We start from the raw sequence: 18,475 nt of genomic DNA on the forward strand, positions 1-18,475 counted from the left end.
CTGCGTGCCTCTGACCTGGACAACCGCACCCAGCAGCGGCTGGCGGATGTCCCTTGCCGGGGGGATAACATTTTTGGCGAGAAGGTCAAGCAGTTGGTGGACCAACTACACCAGCGGGAAACCGCTCTCGACAAGCTCTCCTACCAGGCGCCTTCAGCATCCACCTCCGCAGGTGGACGTTTTTCCCGGGCCCGGCAGGCTGCACCCTACGCCTACAGCAAGCATAGGTACACCCAGCCGGCCCGAAGGCCGCCTCAGGCACAGGGACAGTCCCACCGCATTCGTTCCCGTCAGCGTGCGCCTAAGCAGCCCCCTGCGCCTCCACAGCAAAAGCAGGGGACGAGCTTTTGACTGGATCCATGGGAACATAGCCGCCATCAAAGTAGCCGTGCCGGACGGCCCGCCGGTCGGGGGGAGGTTGAAAGTTTTTCACCAAAGGTGGCCTCTCATAACCTCCGACCAGTGGGTTCTCCAAATAGTGCGGTGTGGATTCACCCTGAATTTGGTCTCCACCCCACCAAATTGTCCACCGGGAGCTCAATCCTTCAGCTCCCATCACAAGCAGGTACTTGCAGAAGAACTCTCCGCCCTTCTCAGCGCCAATGCGGTCGAGCCTGTGCCACCCGGGCAGGAAGGGCAGGGATTCTATTCCAGGTACTTCCTTGTGGAGAAGAAAACGGGGGATGCGCCCCATCCTAGACCTGAGAGGCCTGAACAAGTATCTGATGCGGGAAAAGTTCAGGATGCTTTCCTTAGGCACCCTTCTACCAATGATTCAGAAAGACGATTGGCTATGTTCCCTGGATTTAAAGGATGCTTTTACTCACATCCCGATACTGCCAGCCCAATTCCATCTGGGGACACGTCACTTTCAGTATTGTGTGCTGCCCTTTGGGCTCGCCTCTGCACCACGGGTGTTCACGAAGTGTCTCATGGTGGTTGCGGCGTACCTACGCAAGCTGGGGGTGCACGTTTTCCCGTATCTCGACGATTGTCTGGTGAAGAGCACCTCAGAGGCGGGAGCTCTTCGGTCCATGCAGTACACTATTCAACTTCTGGAGCTGCTGGGGTTTGTGATAAATTACCCGAAGCTCCATCTCCAGCCAGTCCAATCTCTGGAATTCATAGGAGCTCTGCTGAATTCACAGATGGCTCAGGCCTATCTTCCCGAGGCGAGAGCTCAGAATCTTCTGTCCCTTGCTTCCCAGACCAGAGCGTCTCAGCAGATCACAGCTCGGCAGATGTTGAGACTCATGGGCCATATGGGCTCTACAGTCCATGTGACTCCCATGGCTTGTCTTCACATGAGATCGGCTCAATGGACCCTAGCTTCCCAGTGGTGCCAAGCCACCGGGAATCTAGAAGATGTCATCCGCCTGTCCATCAGTTGCCGCAGTTCGCTGCGCTGGTGGACAATTCGGACCAATTTGACCCTGGGACGTCCATTCCAAATTCCCCAGCCCACAAAAGTGCTGACGACAGATGCATCTTGCCTGGGGTGGGGAGCTCATGTCGATGGGTTCCACACCCAGGGGGTGTGGTCCCCCCAGGAACAAGATCTTCAGATCAACCTCCTGGAGCTCCGAGCGGTCTGGAACGCACTGAAGGCTGTCCTACCAAACTATCCAAATTCGAACAGACAATCAGGTTGCAATGTATTACATCAACAAGCAGGGGGGCACCGGATCTCGCCGTCTGTGTCAGGAAGCCATCTGGGCACGCCAGTTTGGCATGCTTCTCCAAGCCACATACCTGGCAGGCGTAAACAACAGTCTAGCCGACAGGCTGAGCAGATTCATGCAACCGCACGAGTGGTTGCTCCATTCCAGAGTGGTACGCAAGATCTTCCGAGAGTGGGGCACCCCCTCGGTGGACTTTTTCCGCCTCCCAGACCAATCACAAGCTGCCTCAGTTTTGTTCCAGACTTCAGGCACACGGCAGATTGGCGTCGGATGCCTTTCTCCTCCATTGGGGGAACGACCTCCTGTATGCATATCCTCCCATACCTTTGGTGGGGAAGACCTTACTGAAGCTCAAGCAAGACCGCGGCACCATGATTCTGATAGCGCCCTTTTGGCCCCGTCAGATCTGGTTCCCTCTTCTTCTGGAGTTGTCCTCCGAAGAACCGTGGAGATTGGAGTGTTTTCCAACTCTCATTTCGCAGAACGATGGAGCGCTTCTGCACCCCAACCTTCAGTCTCTGGCTCTCACGGCCTGGATGTTGAGGGCGTAGATTTTGCTTCGTTAGGTCTGTCTGAGGGAGTCTCTCGTGTCTTGCTTGCCTCTAGAAAGGATTCCACTAAAAAGAGTTACTTTTTCAAGTGGAGGAGGTTTGTCGTTTGGTGTGAGAGCAAGGCCTTAGAACCTCGTTTTTGTCCTGCACAGAACCTGCTTGAATACCATCAGAGTCTGGTCTCAAGACCAACTCAGTAAGGAATCACCTTAGTGCAATTAGTGCTTACCATTATCGTGTAGAGGGTAAAGCCATCTCTGGAGAGCCTTTAGTCGTTCGATTCATGAGAGGTTTGCTTTTGTCAAAGCCCCCTGTCAAGCCTCCTGCAGTGTCATGGGATCTCAACGTCGTCCTCACCCAGCTGATGAAACCTCCTTTTGAGCCACTGAATTCATGCCATCTGAAGTACTTGACCTGGAAGGTCATTTTCTTGGTGGCAGTTACTTCAGCTCATAGAGTCAGTGAGCTTCAAGCCCTGGTAGCTTATGCTCCATATACTAAATTTCATCATAACAGAGTAGTCCTCCGCACTCACCCTAAGCTTCTGCCATAGGTGGTGTCGGAGTTCCATCTTAACCAGTCAGTCGTCTTGCCAACATTCTTTCCCAGACCGCATACCCGCCCTGCTGAACGTCAGTTGCACACATTGGACTTCAAGCGAGCATTGGCCTTCTATCTGGAGCAGACACAGCCCCACAGACAGTCCGCCCAATTGTTTATTTCTTTCGACCCCCAATAGGAAGGGGGTCGCTGTCGGGAAACGCCCCATCTCCAATTGGCTAGCAGATTGCATTTCCTTCACTTACGCCCAGGCTGGGCTGACTCTTGAGGGCCATGTCACGGCTCATAGTGTTAGAGCCATGGCAGCGTCGGTGGCCCACTTGAAGTCAGTCACTATTGATTTGCAAGGCTGCGACGTGGTCATCTGTCCACACATTCACATCACATTACTGCCTCCAGCAGGATACACGACGCGACAGTCGGTTCGGGCAGTCGGTGCTGCAGAATCTGTTTGGGGTTTGAATCGAACATCCTCCAGGACCCGATTTTATTCTGTTCAGGCTGCACTCTGTTAGTTGTTCTTCGTAGGTCAATTTCTGTTATGCCCTCGCTGTTGCGAGGTTCAATTGACCTGGGTTCTTGTTTTGAGTGAGCCTGAGAGCTAGGGATACCCCAGTCGTGAGAACAAGCAGCCTGCTTGTCCTCGGAGAAAGCGAATGATACATACCTGTAGCAGGTGTTCTCTGAGGACAGCAGGCTAATTGTTCTCACCTACCCTCCCTCCTCCCCTTTGGAGTTGCGTTTTCCTCATTCCTTTGCTTGTCATTCAACTGAGCAGGAATGGTCGCGCACGGGCGGGAAGACGGCCGCGCATGCGCGGTGGGAATGCCCTGCGTGCGGGACCTCCCGCGAGATTTTTACTCCGTGGACGTCAACCCAGTCGTGAGAACAATCAGCCTGCTGTCCTCGGAGAACACCTGCTTCAGGTATGTATCATTCGCTTTATGGTTTGTGATTGGGATAAGAGAGCTCCCTGGGTCTATATTTAGAGGAATAGCTATCCAGAGGGTGTTGATAGGGGGGTCTGTGAACAAGATAACCCTGGAATGGGTGAGTCTTTGGAAGAAATGATCTTTTCATTCTGTTAGTTATGTGTGACTGTCAGTAAAGCAGTGGCGTAGCCAGACCTGACATTTTGGGTGGGCCCAGAGCTAATATGGGTGGGCACTATGTATATATAGGTGTGAGTAGTTTTTTGGGGGGGATCCTAAATAATTTTTAATAAACAGTCTGCCCAACAGCTGCCTACAGCAACATAAATCACATACATATTTGGAACCTATGTTGCAAACCTTAAAACCACCAGTTCTGAACACTCAAATACCAATAACAGCACCTTTAAAAAGGCAATAGCAATATGTGTCCCATTGGAAAAGCCAGACTGATATAGATCCCCACAAACACCACATGCCAGCAGAATCTCTTACCTTGGTCACATACAGAACACAGATCAACCATCATTAATTGCAGAATAAAGGACCAAAAATTTGAATTTGTCCTGTAGCCCACCATTGGCCCTACCCCCCAACCATTCTTATAGCCCAGTATCAGCCATACTCTTCCCTTCCTACCCTCCCATCTCTCCCTGTAGCCCAGCATCAGCCCTACCCTTCCCTTTATACCCCCCATCTCTCCCTGTAGCCCAGCATCAGTCCTACCTTCTTTTTATACCCTCCGCCCAATCAGGATTCTGCCCTACCCTTCCCTATCCTCCCACTTCTCCCAGTAGCCTGCCCCAGGCATGGCCCCATTCTCCCTCCTGCCCCCTTCTCAGATCCCTTCTCCCATCTGAGTCCCTCCCCTCCCAGACCCCGTCCCCTTCGCCCATCTGAGTCTGTCCCCTCCCAGACCCCGTTCCCGTCCCTTTCAACCATCTGAGCCCCTCCTCTCCCCTCCCCGACCCCTTCTCCCATCTGAGCCCCCCTCCCTGACTCAGTCCCCACCTGCTTACCAGCTCCGTCGACAGGGAGAGATGACCCTCTTCTGCCACCGACACCCAGCCTTAAAAATGAAAACGGAAGCGCCTCGTGTCTGACCTGCTCTGCGCTGCTAAGGCAAACAAAGCGCCTCGTCGCGTCAGCCCTGTGTCCCGCCCTCGTGGAAATAGGAAGTTACATCAGAGGGCGGGACACAGTGATTGAAGGGCCGATGCGACGAGGTGATTTGTTTGCCTTAGCAGCGCAGAGCAGGTCAGACGCTAGGCGCTTCTTCCGTTTTCTTTTTTAAGGCTGGGTGTCGGGTGGCAGAAGAGGGTCATCTCTCCCCGTTGACGGAGCTGGTAGGCAGGTGGGGACTGCGGCGCCGGCGGGGCGGACGTTGGTTGGGCGGGCCTGGAGGGAAAGTGGCTGGGCCTGGGCCCTGCAGTAAAGTAACATTTGGGGTAATAATATGCTTGTGTTTGATGCCTCTGATCAATTCTCTCTTTTCTCTTTCAGTTTATTTGGATCTTCCTGCATTGCATTAAGGCTGTTGTGGAAGAAGCCTGTGTAGCTTTTGTGCCCTCCTCCCACTTCTCAGGTCTGAAGGAGAGGAAGAATCCCTCTAAACATTTAAGTGTGAGCCAGAACCCTAATGTTTTTGAGCCACATTACTTTGCACTCCCAGAGCAATCATCCCCTCCCTGTGTCCAAACATCACCGCTCTTGAAGGCAGGATTCTGCAGCTGGAGCAGGGTGCTGAGAAGAGGAAATGATTTAAAGCATTATGTTCAACAATAATTCTTATAGCCAGTCCAGTTCTGATTACCTCTTTTGATGCGAATGAAAATGGGAGCAACCTGCAGTATCAGAATGCTGGGTATTTCCCAGTGACTGTTTATTTCACTGGAGAGACCTGTTCCCCTCCATGTTCTTCCACCCCCATCACTGGCTCCCTTGTGTACTGCTAATGCACAGCTGTCTACTCAGTAATGTATATAGTTCCATCTCCCAGTCTGAATAGATATTGCTGAGAAATGGACTGGAGTCTCATGCTGTGAAATGTGGTATCTGATTTGGTATCTGGTATAGATTATCCTTCATAGGATGGTTGCAGGCTAGAGGTGCAGCCATCTACTCAGGACAATATACAGTAACAAAAGTGGTCACTGATCCCTTGTACCCACTTTGAAACTGACCAGTGTTGTATGGATCTCCACCACAGTGCCCATCCTGCTCAGAAGTGGGAGTCAGTATGCAAGCTGCTATGGGATTTGTTGCCACATTGATCCAGGTCTTGTGTCTCTCTCCTTGCTGCTACTCTTTCCCTGACCCTCATAGTACTGTGTGAGAAATACTGTTTATAATTTCAGGGTTTCTATGTCCCTAGCCTCAGTTTTTCCTCAATTTTGATATTCCTCTTGTACTCCACCCACACATATGGATGCAGAACTACAGACCAGAATACATTCAAAACATTTTTTCAGTTGAGATAAATACACACACAGCAGCATACTGGTGGTGTGCAGGTGGGGTACCAAAGCACTCAGCTTGCACGTGGTAGGATAGAGTGTCCCCAAAGGGTATGCTTTTGTAGGACTTCCCTGGAGAATGATGCTTTAAAGAAGTCAACCTATTGATTCATCAGTCCAGGCTCTAGATTTCTGAGGTACAGGCCTCAGTCTGAGATATGACCTTCATATCAATATTGATCTAAGATTGACGTTCTACTAGGAAGTAACCTGTTTAGTAAAAAAAAAAAAAAAAATGTGTATATATATATATATATATGTATATATATATATATATATACACACACATACTACCGAGAAGTTACAATACAAGTAAGGGATACTGAACAGGTACAATACAGGTGCAGCCTGCTTGCAGGTGAGGATAAAGAAGAGTGAGATTAGAGGCTCCACATTATGTGCAAGAGATGTTGGGATACTGAGGAAGGAGCAAAGATGTGATCCTGTGAGCAAGTGAGAAATACTGAGAATTTAGGAAGTAATTCTGTACAGGTTGCCTAAAGCTGAGAACCAGGATGTATTGGCAATTGCACATGTAAGTCTGCTGTTATGTGTCTAACTTTAGGCATGAGTTCAATGGCTGGTATAAATTCTTGCACCTAACTGCTTTCAGTTAGGCACATAACTGATTGTATTCTATAACCTGTGTGTGTAAGTGCATTCCCATGCCCTTCCCAGGTTTACCCCCCCCCCCTCCTGCACTATAGATTTTGTGCACTCAATTTGTAGCATATCAATTAACATCAGTTACGTATGTAACTGTAAATTAGCACTAATTAACATCTAACACCAATTATAGCCAATTATTGGTTGTTAATGCCAATTAGCAGTTGATTTAACAATTAAGTTATGAGCATAACTGGCACTATTCAATGAATTTGTGCACCAAGTGTCAAATTGGGCACATGAGTTTGTAGAATTAGGAGGTTACTATGCAAGCTGTTCACCCACATTGATCCAGTCCTTTTCTGGTGAGGGATATGAAGGACTTTTAACTCAGGTGAGGGCTTTCTCTGTCACATGTATTAGTAAGAAGACTGGTAATGATTTTCTGCTGAAGAGATGTGCATTTTCTGGCCCTTGGGTAGATTCTCTCCCTGACTATTAGTTTAATCCACATCGTTCCTTCAGTGTTGCCACAGAGATGCTTTACTGTTTCACTTTAATGCGATGAAATGATTTTACCCTCGGCCTCCTCACTATCCCAAATATCAAAAATAGTGAAAAAAATGCAAAACAAAACTGTTCATAAGATTTTCAGGGCTTCAGATCCAGAAAGCAAATATGCACATCTGCCTGACAGGGTGTAACAGAGTGCTGGTAAAACATCAGCAATAAGGTTCCTATCAGTTTCAGTATGTAAAACAATTTTTTCTATTGTAGAGTGACCACTCTGCACAAATATATGTATATGCATTAATACACCCCCACATTGAAATTATGGCATCCAAAGCTGCTGTTTTACTGTTAACTTGTTTATACAAATATATATAAATCCTACAGATTTCCTCTTCTCCCATACCTCGGAGGTATCCAAAAATGCTCCCAATCTTGGCTCACGCCCGTCCACCCACCTGCCAAGTCTCTCGCATTCAGCGGCAGACTCCCGCTTGGGCAGGTCATCTCCCGCCAAAGCGGGAAAGTCTCCCACTGAGATGATCCTCCACCGCTGCATCTCTGTGAGCAGCCTCAGCAAAAGAAGAAAATGAAGCGCGGGGCCGCAGCAACCTTCAGGCATGCGCTGTCAGCTCTGCCGTCCTCTGCCCCCGCTGAAGTCAATTTCCTGTTCCGAGGGCTGAGGACCAGCAGACCAACAGCGCATGCCTGAAGGCTGCTGCGGTGGCGGTGGCGGCCCACGCTTCATTTTCTTCTTTTGTTGAGGCTGCTCACAGTGGCAGAGTGTAGAAGGGATGCAGTTGAGCTCCCTGGCTGACCTCAGCAGCCGTTTTGGTGCATGGGAAACTAAGGTACGTGGAAACAAAAAATGTTGGGGTGGAGGAGCATAGAAAAAATATTTTGTTTAGGGGAGGAGGAAGAAAGTGTGTCAGGGTGTATGTTGCAGGGGGGGGAGAGAGAGAGAGATCAAAGATGTTGGATGGGGACAGAAAAAGGGGAGACCCTGGATGAAAGGAGGAAGCGAGAGGAGATGGGTGAAAGGAGGGAGACACTGGACAGAAGGTGGAGAGCGAGGGAAGATGTTGGGGGAAAGGGACATGCTGGATGGAGGTGAGAGGTGAGATGTTGGTGGAAGGGAAAGGGGACATGCTGGATGGAGGTGAGAGGGGAGAAGCTGGATGGAAAGAAAGAAGAGTTGGGATGCTGGATTGAAGAGGGGTACAGAGAGAAAAATGAATGGAAAGATGGTGGAAGAAAGAGGGGACATAGAAAAGGGCAGGCGAGAGACAAGCTGTTGGGGAGAAGGAAGTAGGGGCGTAGCTATGGGTGGGCCTAGATGGGCCTAGGCCCACCCAGTTTTGTCTCAGGCCCATCCTCACCTTCTCCCACCCCCGCCGTAGCGCTGCCTCTTCTCCTGCACTTCACGGTCTCTGTCTCCCACCCTCGCGGCAGCGCTTGCAATTTGCTATCGGTGCTGCCTGCCTGACAGCTGACAGTCGCGGGGTGACGTCCTCCTGCTCTGGGACTCTGCGTTGATTCAACTTCCTGTTTACGCAGGGCGGATTGCACGCGGCAGAGGGAAGGTCACAGAGCAGGACATCGTCGCCCCGCTTCTGTCAGCTGTCAGGCAGGCAGCGCCGATAGAGTGCTGCCGCGGGGGTGGGAGACGGAGACCATGAAGTGCAGGAGAGGAGGCAGCGCCACGGTGGGGGTGGGAGAAGGTGAGTGGAGGCAGCGCCGATAACTTTAAATGTGCTGGACAGACACGCGCGCGTGTGTGGGGGTTGTAGTGCCCACCCATCCAACCCATTGGCCCACCCAAAAATTGTCTTCTGGCTACGCCACTGGAAGGAATGGGAGCAAGGGAGAGACCTTGGTTGGTCAGATGGAGAGAGAAACAGGAGAAATGCTGGATGAAAGGAGGGAGAGAGAGAGAGGAAAATTGCTATATATATATAGTGCCCACCCATATTAGCTCTGGGCCCAGCCAAAATGTCAGGTCTGGCTACGCCACTGTCCTGGAGTCTGGGAGATTATTTTATAATAATGTTTACTCAATACTTTGATAGCAAGCTAATTTGATTTTACTCCATATGCTACATGTGCTAACTATATTTATTTAGTTATAGTGACGGAGGAAAAGACCTCAGACGCTCAGCCTGTGGAGTTTATAGAGGCATATTTTCAAAGCACTTTGGGAGGCTAAGTTCCATAGGTTTCTATGGAACTTTGGGAGGCTAAGTGATTTGAAAATGAGCCTCTATAGTATACCACAGTAGCTGGGCGAACCTCCTCATAGATCTGAAAAACCTCCTGTTAATTTGAGAAATTAATTTTAATCTTTTTTTATATTTTTCTTAAAGAAATTTTTTATAACTTATCTCCTCTGGTATTGTCTTGCCTCCGTAGTGCTGCTTCACCAATGACCAGCACCACCAGTGAAGCAGCACTATGGAGGCACATTCAATAGGACTTTCTGATAAAACGATTAATGGTGCAGCTCCCGAAGAAGCAAAGTGTGAAACGGAGGCGCTCTGTTGAGCTCACCGTATAAGCAGTGACATTTTCAGATAAGTGCTTTTCTCTGTTCTAAGACAATACCAGAGGAGATGTTATAAAAAATTTCTTTAAGAAAATTACAAAAAAAGATTCAAATAAATTTCTCAAATTAACAGAAGGTTTTTCAGACCTATGAGGAGGTTCGCCCAGCTACTTTGGTATACTATAAACTCCACATGCTGAGCTTCTGAGGTCTTTTCCTCCTTCACTATAACTAAATAAATATAGTTAGCACTTGTAGCATATGGAGTAAAATCAAATTAGCTTGCTATCAAAGTATTGAGTAAACTCGAATAAGCACAGCAGCCTGATAAACTTTCATTTATAATAATGTTAAAAGATGAGGATGCATTCTGCAAGGCGATGTGTGTAGGGTTTGTTTGGGTTTTTTTAATCCCTTGCCTCTGCTTTTAGAAGTCTATTAAATGGTCTAGCAGCAGAAGTTGCTGTATGTTGGGAGGAGAAACAGAAGACACTTCCTCATATTCCTTACAATTATAAACTGATCAGAGAACCAGCCTTGCCTTTGAGATGTTGGAAGAGAGTCAAAGACTTTAAAAAAATATTTTCTTTAAGTGCAATAAATCTATCAGGGAGTTGCAAAGACATTGCACTGTTTGGCCAGAGCCCTAGGTGACAGGAGGAAGCATCCCAGAACACTATGCCTCAGACAGAGGCAATCTCTTCTCTTTCCAGACATCCACCAAAAGAAGTCTTTGCATTGCATATTTTTTTTTATTGTATCACTGGTTGCTATTAAAGCAAGAATATGTGAAACATACTCTCATTCTGCTACTCTCATTCTTCTGGCGCCTGTAAGTGTTTTCAGAGTAGGATAGAATTGGGGAGGGGGGGGGGAGGAACACATAAGAGCAAACCAGATTGCATTAGAGTGCCTCACCTCCAGCCCACAAGTGCTGCAAGCTGGTTTTATTTTTTCTTTCTTTCTGTAGTTCAATTTATGAATCACTCTTAAAACCCACTCCCCTCAAATTCAAACAGCTTCCCACCTATATCCCCACAATAAAAAAACTTGAGTTCAATGCTTGCTATCAAAGCTAGCCCATCACCAAAGTTATGAAACGTTATATGGAGGGGCATTTTTGAAAGAAACGTCCAAGTTGCGATTTGGACATCCTTACAAAACAGCAAAATCCAGGGGCGGGGAAACCTGTATTTTCAAAAATAAATGGATGTCCATCTTTTGTTTCTAAACTACCGTCAGAGACATCCAAATCCTTAAATTTGGACGTCCCTAGACATGGACGTTTCTGACTTTCGGCGATTTTTGAAACCAAAGACGTCCTTGTCAAAAACATCCTAATGCAAGCCATTTGGACGTGGGAGGAGCCAGCATTTGTGGTGCACTATTCCCTCTGACACACCAGGACACTAACCGGGCATCCTAGGGGGCACTGCAGTGGACTTCATAAAATGCTTCCTGGAACATAGCTCCTTGTGTGCTGAGCCCCCCCAAAACCCACTACCTACAACTGTACACCACTACCATAGCTCTTATGGGTGAAGGGGGGCACCTAAATGTGGGTACAGTGGGTTTCTGGTAGGTTTTGAAGTGTTCGCTGTTTCCGCCACAAATGTAACAGGTCTGAAGTGACCACTGGGGGAGTAACAGGAGGTCATCCCCGATTCCCTCCGGTGGTCATCTGATCATTTCAGGCAACTTTTTGTGCCTTTTTTGTAATAAAAACAGGTCCAGGTGAAAACGTCCAAGTGTTGTCAGGGACCTCCTTGTTTTTTTTGATTATGGGTCAAAGACGTTCAAGTGTTAGGCACGCCGAAGTCCCACCTTCGCTACGCCTCCGACACACCCCCTTGAAATTTGGACATCCTTGCGACGGACTGCAGTTGGAGACGTCCAAAATCGGGTTTCGATTATACCGGTTTGGACGTCTCTGGGAGAAGGACGTCCATCTTCCGATTTATGCTGAAATATGGACGTCGTCCTCTTTCAAAAATGAGCCCAATAGTCTCTCCCTAAACATACTTCCAAAAATAGTCAATTCCACAGAGCTGCCACAGAAAACGCCTTCCCCCTCACGTTCTGCAACTGAACCACCTTCACTGTTAGCATTTTAACAAACCTTGCTGGGTAGGTTATCCTGAAAAGTTTGTGGTCATTGAGAACTATAATTTAAAAGCCATAGCTTATAGAGGAAGAGTTGTTCAACCCCTTCTCTTTAATGTTCATCGGCCACATGTATAAAATGTCACTAGTAAAATGTAGTTAGATCATAAACCCTAGAGTTTGTGTAGTATGAGTAGAATTCTTTCAGTGCTTGCTGGGAACCCTTAGAGCATTGGTTGCCAAACCTGGTCCTGGAGGCACTCCAGCCAATCAAGTTGTCGGGATATCCACAAAGAATATTCATCAGATAGATTTGCATGCAGTGGAGGCAGTACGTGCAAATCTATCTCATGAATATTTCTCCAAGGACAAGCAGGCTGCTTGTTCTCACTGATGGGTGACGTCCATGGCAGCCCCTCCAATCGGAACACTTTACTAGCAAAGGCCTTTGCTAGTCCTCGCGCGCCAATGCGCACCGCGCATGCGCGGTCGTCTTCCCGCCCGAACCGGCTCGTGTTCGTCAGTCTTCTTTTGTCCGCGCTCGGGACGGTCGTGTTTGCGCCGTTCACGCCCCTTAAGTTGACCCTCGCGCGTCTTTTGGCTTTTCGCTAGAGTAAAACAAAACAAAAAAAAAGGATTTTGGAAAGACCTTTTCGGTCTTTTTCCCCTTCCCGTATTTCCAGTTTTTTGCCCCGTTAAGTTTACTTTCGTTTTCGGGGTAGGCCCTTTTGAGGCCTCAGTTCGAGTTTTTTCTCTCCCTCTTTTTGGTGCCTTTACCGCAATTACGAGTTTTGATTTCGCCGGCGTGATTTTTCCACCCATGTCATCGAAGTCTCCCAGCGGCTTCAAGAAGTGCACCCAGTGCGCCCGGGTAATCTCGCTCACTGATAGGCACGCGTCGTGTCTGGGGGCTGGGCACCACCCGCAGGCCTGTAGTCTTTGCGCCCTTTTACAGAAAAGGACTCAGGTAGCGAGATTGGCCCAGTGGAACGTGTTGTTCTCGGGCTCTTCGTCGACAACAGCACCGGGGGTATCGAGTGCATCGACGTTGACAGCGTCAAGACCTCCGACCTCGGCTTCGGCTGTATCGACTGCATCGAGGCATCGACCCTCTGCATCGTTGGTACCGAGACATCGGAAAGGCTGCGTCGGCGTCGGTGGTACCGGGACCTCCACTAGTGCTGATGTCGTCGGACGGTGGTGCTTCGACTGGAGTGCAGGTGAGGGCTGTCCATTCCCCTGCTGGTGGCGGTGAGCCTTCGGGTGGGTCTTGCCCTGAGGGCTCCTGCGGTACAGCCCCCCCCCCCCCCCGAGACCGACCTTCTTCGGCCTCGGCCCCGAGGAAGCTACGGTTGGATTCTACGTCCTCCTCGTCGGTACCGGGAAGTTCCGGTGACATGCTTCGTTTGAAAAAGTCAAAGAAGCATCAACACCGGTCTCCTTCCCGCATCGGTACCGAGAGCTCTGGGTCGCCGAGGGAGTCGGCACCCAGTAGGCATCGGCACCGGGAGGACCGCTCACCCTCTGTTCAGGAGGTGTCGATGCGCTCCACCTTGGACAGCCCGGAACAGCCTCCACGCCCGGAACAGACTCTGACCTCGACGCCTGCATCGGCTTCTATGTCTTTCTCCACAGCTGCCCTGCATGAGAGTCTCCGGGCCGTTCTTCCAGAGATCCTGGGAGAGCTGTTGCGCCCTTCCCCTCCGGTACCGGGGGTGCTTGTACCTCCGGTACCGTCGAGTGAGGCGCCGGCTGGCCCCTTGCCCGGGGTGAGGTCTCCGACATCGGTGCCGCTTGCGGTACCGACTGCGGTCGCCTCCCACGAAGGCTCCCCGACGACGTCGGTGGAGGGAGCTTCGCCGGTACTGGCGAGGGAGTCTACCTCTCGACGCTCACACCGTGGCTGTGTCTCCACGGAGTCGAGCCGGGCACGGCTTCAGACGCAGGTTCATGAACTTGTGTCTGATACCGATGGTGAGGCCTCGTGGGAGGAGGAGGAGGACATCAGATATTTCTCTGACGAGGAGTCTGATGGCCTTCCTTCTGATCCCACTCCCTCCCCTGAAAGGCAGCTTTCTCCTCTCGAGAGTCTGTCTTTTGCGGCCTTTGTCCTGGAGATGTCTACGGCCATCCCCTTCCTGGTGGTTGTGGAGGACGAGCCCAGGGCTGAAATGTTTGAGCTCCTGGACTATCCCTCTCCACCTAAGGAAGCGTCCACAGTACCCATGCATCAAGTCCTAAAAATGACATTGCTGGCGAACTGGACCAAGCCTCTAAGTAATCCCCACATTCCCAAGAAGATCGAGTCCCAGTACCGGATCCATGGGGACCCAGAGCTGATGCGCACTCAGTTGCCTCACGACTCTGGAGTTGTGGATCTGGCCCTAAAGAAGGCTGAGTTCTAGGGAGCATGCTTCGGCGCCCACGGGCAAAGACTCTAGAACTCCTTTGGGAGGAAGGCCTACCATTCCTTTATGCTCGTGGCCAAAATCCAGTCTTAGCAGCTCTACACGAGCATACACATGCGGAACAATGTGCGGCAGTTGGCGGGCTTGGTGGACAAGCTCCCTCCTGAGCAAGCCAAGCCATTTCAGGAGGTGGTCAGGCAGCTGAAGGCGTGCAGAAAATTCCTGGCCAGAGGGGTATATGATACCTTTGATGTTGCGTCCAGGGCCGCTGCTCAAGGTGTGGTGATGCGCAGACTCTCATGGCTGCGTGCCTCCGACCTGGAGAATAGGATCCAGCAGCGGATTGCGGACTCGCCTTGCCGTGCGGACAGTATTTTTGGAGAGAAAGTCGAACAGGTGGTAGAGCAGCTCCACCAGCGGGATACCGCTTTCGACAAGTTCTCCCGCCAGCAGGCTTCAGCTGCCTCCACAGGTAGACATTTTTATGGGGGAAGGAAGACTGTTCCCTACTCTTCTGGTAAGCGTAGGTACAATCCTCCTTCTCGACAGCCTGCGGCCCAGGCTAAGCCCCAGCGCGCTCGCTCTCGTCAGCAGCGTGCGCCTCAGCAAGGCCCCTCGGCTCCCCAGCAAAAGCAAGGGGCAAGCTTTTGACTGGCTCCAGCAGAGCATAGCCGACATCAACGTGTCAGTGCCGGGCGACCTGCCGATCGGGGGGAGGTTGACAGTTTTTCACCAAAGGTGGCCTCTCATAACCTCCGACCAGTGGGTTCTCCAAATAGTCCGGCAAGGATACACCCTCAATTTGGCCTCCAAGCCTCCAAATTGCCCACCGGGAGCTCAGTCTTACAGCTTCCAGCACAAGCAGGTACTTGCAGAGGAACTCTCCGCCCTTCTCAGCGCCAATGCGGTCGAGCCCATGCCATCCGGGCAAGAAGGGCTGGGATTCTATTCCAGGTACTTCCTTGTGGAAAAGAAAACAGGGGGGATGCGTCCCATCCTAGACCTAAGGGCCCTGAACAAATATCTGGTCAAGGAAAAGTTCAGGATGCTTTCCCTGGGCACCCTTCTCCCCATGATTCAGAAAAACGATTGGCTATGCTCTCTGGACTTGAAGGACGCCTACACGCACATCCCGATACTGCCAGCTCACAGACAGTATCTGCGATTTCAGCTGGGCACACGTCACTTCCAGTACTGTGTGCTACCCTTTGGGCTCGCCTCTGCGCCCAGAGTGTTCACGAAGTGCTTGGCTGTAGTAGCAGCGGCGCTTCGCAGGCTGGGAGTACACGTGTTCCCCTATCTCGACGATTGGCTGGTGAAGAACACATCCAAGGCAGGAGCTCTACAGTCCATGCAGATGACTATTCGCCTCCTGGAGCTACTGGGGTTTGTGATAAATTATCCAAAGTCCCATCTTCTCCCAGTACAGAGACTCGAATTCATAGGAGCTCTGCTGGATTCTCGGACGACTCGTGCCTATCTCCCAGAGACGAGAGCCAACAACTTGTTGTCCCTCGTCTCGAGGGTGCGAGCATCCCAGCAGATCACAGCTCGGCAGATGTTGTTGGGCCACATGGCCTCCACAGTTCATGTGACTCCCATGGCCCGCCTTCACATGCGATCTGCTCAGTGGACCCTAGCTTCCCAGTGGTTTCAGGCTGCTGGGGATCTAGAAGACGTGATCCACCTGTCCACGAGTTTTCTCAAATCCCTGTATTGGTGGACGATTTGGTCCAGTTTGACTGTGGGACGCCCTTTCCAAATTCCTCAGCCACAAAAAGTGCTGACTACGGATGCGTCTCTCCTGAGGTGGAGGGCTCATGTCGATGGGCTTCACACCCAGGGAAGCTGGTCCCTCCAGGAACGCGATCTGCAGATCAATCTCCTGGAGTTACGAGCGGCCTGGAACGCTCTGAAGACTTTCAGAGATCGGCTGTCCCACCAAATTATCCAAATTCAGACAGACAACCAGGTTGCCATGTATTACATCAACAAGCAGGGGGGCACCGGATCTCGCCCCCTGTGTCAGGAAGCCGTCAGCATGTGGCTCTGGGCTCGCCGTCACGGCATGGTGCTCCAAGCCACATATCTGGCAGGCGTAAACAACAGTCTGGCCGACAGGTTGAGCAGGATTATGCAACCTCACGAGTGGTCACTCAATTCCCGAGTAGTGCGCCAGATCTTCCAGGTGTGGGGCACCCCCTTGGTAGATCTCTTTGCATCTCGAGCCAACCACAAAGTCCTTCAGTTCTGTTCCAGGCTTCAGGCCCACGGCAGACTGGCATCGGATGCCTTCCTCCTGGACTGGGGGGAAGGTCTGCTGTATGCTTATCCTCCCATACCTCTGGTGGGGAAGACTTTGTTGAAACTCAAGCAAGACCGAGGCACCATGATTCTGATTGCTCCTTTTTGGCCGCGTCAGATCTGGTTCCCTCTTCTTCTGGAGTTGTCCTCCGAAGAACCGTGGCGATTGGAGTGTTTTCCGACCCTCATCACACAGGACGAAGGGGCGCTTCTGCATCCCAACCTCCAGTCTCTGGCTCTAACGGCCTGGATGTTGAGAGCGTAGACTTTGTCTCTTTGGGTCTGTCAGAGGGTGTCTCCCGCATCTTGCTTGCTTCCAGAAAAGATTCCACTAAGAGGAGTTACTTCTTTCTATGGAGGAGGTTTGCCGTCTGGTGTGACAGCAAGGCCCTAGATCCTCGCTCTTGTCCTACACAGACCCTGCTTGAATACCTTCTGCACTTGTCTGAGTCTGGTCTCAAGACCAACTCTGTAAGGGTTCACCTTAGCGCAATCAGTGCATACCATTACCGTGTGGAAGGTAAGCCGATCTCAGGACAGCCTTTAGTTGTTCGCTTCATGAGAGGTCAAAGCCCCCCGTCAAACCTCCTACAGTGTCATGGGATCTCAATGTCGTTCTCACCCAGCTGATGAAACCTCCTTTTGAGCCACTGAACTCCTGCCATCTGAAGTACTTGACCTGGAAGGTCATTTTCTTGGTGGCAGTTACTTCAGCTCGTAGAATCAGTGAGCTTCAGGCCCTGGTAGCCCAGGCCCCTTACACCAAATTTCATCATAACAGAGTAGTCCTCCGCACTCACCCTAAGTTCTTGCCAAAGGTTGTGTCGGAGTTCCATCTGAACCAGTCAATTGTCTTGCCAACATTCTTTCCCCGTCCTCATTCCTGCCCTGCTGAACGTCAGCTGCACACATTGGACTGCAAAAGAGCATTGGCCTTCTATCTGGAGCGGACACAGCCCAACAGACAGTCCGCCCAATTGTTTGTTTCTTTTGATCCCAACAGGAGGGGAGTGGCTGTGGGGAAACGCACCATATCCAATTGGCTAGCAGATTGCATTTCCTTCACTTACGCCCAGGCCGGGCTGGCTCTTGAGGGTCATGTCACGGCTCATAATGTTAGAGCCATGGCAGCGTCAGTGGCCCACTTGAAGTCAGCCACTATTGAAGAGATTTGCAAAGCTGCGACGTGGTCATCTGTCCACACATTCACATCTCATTACTGCCTGCAGCAGGATACCCGACGCGACAGTCGGTTCGGGTAGTCAGTGCTTCAGAATCTGTTCGGGGTTTAGAATCCAACTCCACCCCCCCTAGGCCCATGTTTATTCTGTTCCAGGCTACACTCTCAGTTAGTTGGATAAATTGTTAGGTCAATCTCAGTTATGTCCTCGCCGTTGCGAGGCCCAATTGACCATGTTTGTTGTTTTGAGTGAGCCTGGGGGCTAGGGATACCCCATCAGTGAGAACAAGCAGCCTGCTTGTCCTCGGAGAAAGCGAATGCTACATACCTGTAGAAGGTATTCTCCGAGGACAGCAGGCTGATTGTTCTCACAAACCCGCCCGCCTCCCCTTTGGAGTTGTGTCTTCCCTTGTTTGTCTTGCTACATCCACGAGCTGGTTCGGGCGGGAAGACGGCCGCGCATGCGCGGTGCGCATCGGCGCGCAAGGACTAGCAAAGGCCTTTGCTAGTAAAGTGTTCCGATTGGAGGGGCTGCCTTGGACGTCACCCATCAGTGAGAACAATCAGCCTGCTGTCCTCG

General features: G+C 50.7%; 1 protein-coding gene across 1 annotated transcript in view; it reads left to right on the top strand.

Annotated features, from left to right (window-relative positions):
• The window catches only part of PPP1R37 (protein phosphatase 1 regulatory subunit 37), a 1,040,147-nt gene extending 1,032,185 nt beyond the window's left edge, over nucleotides 1-7,962 (top strand). Inside the window, 1 exon segment of the mRNA XM_030217605.1 lies at nucleotides 5,230-7,962. The gene's annotated coding sequence lies outside the window, so the exon portion shown is untranslated.
• Nucleotides 7,963-18,475: the final 10,513 nt, after the last annotated feature.

Source organism: Microcaecilia unicolor, chromosome 11 (assembly GCF_901765095.1).
Source record: "Microcaecilia unicolor chromosome 11, aMicUni1.1, whole genome shotgun sequence".
In the NCBI taxonomy this organism is placed as follows: domain Eukaryota; kingdom Metazoa; phylum Chordata; class Amphibia; order Gymnophiona; family Siphonopidae; genus Microcaecilia; species Microcaecilia unicolor.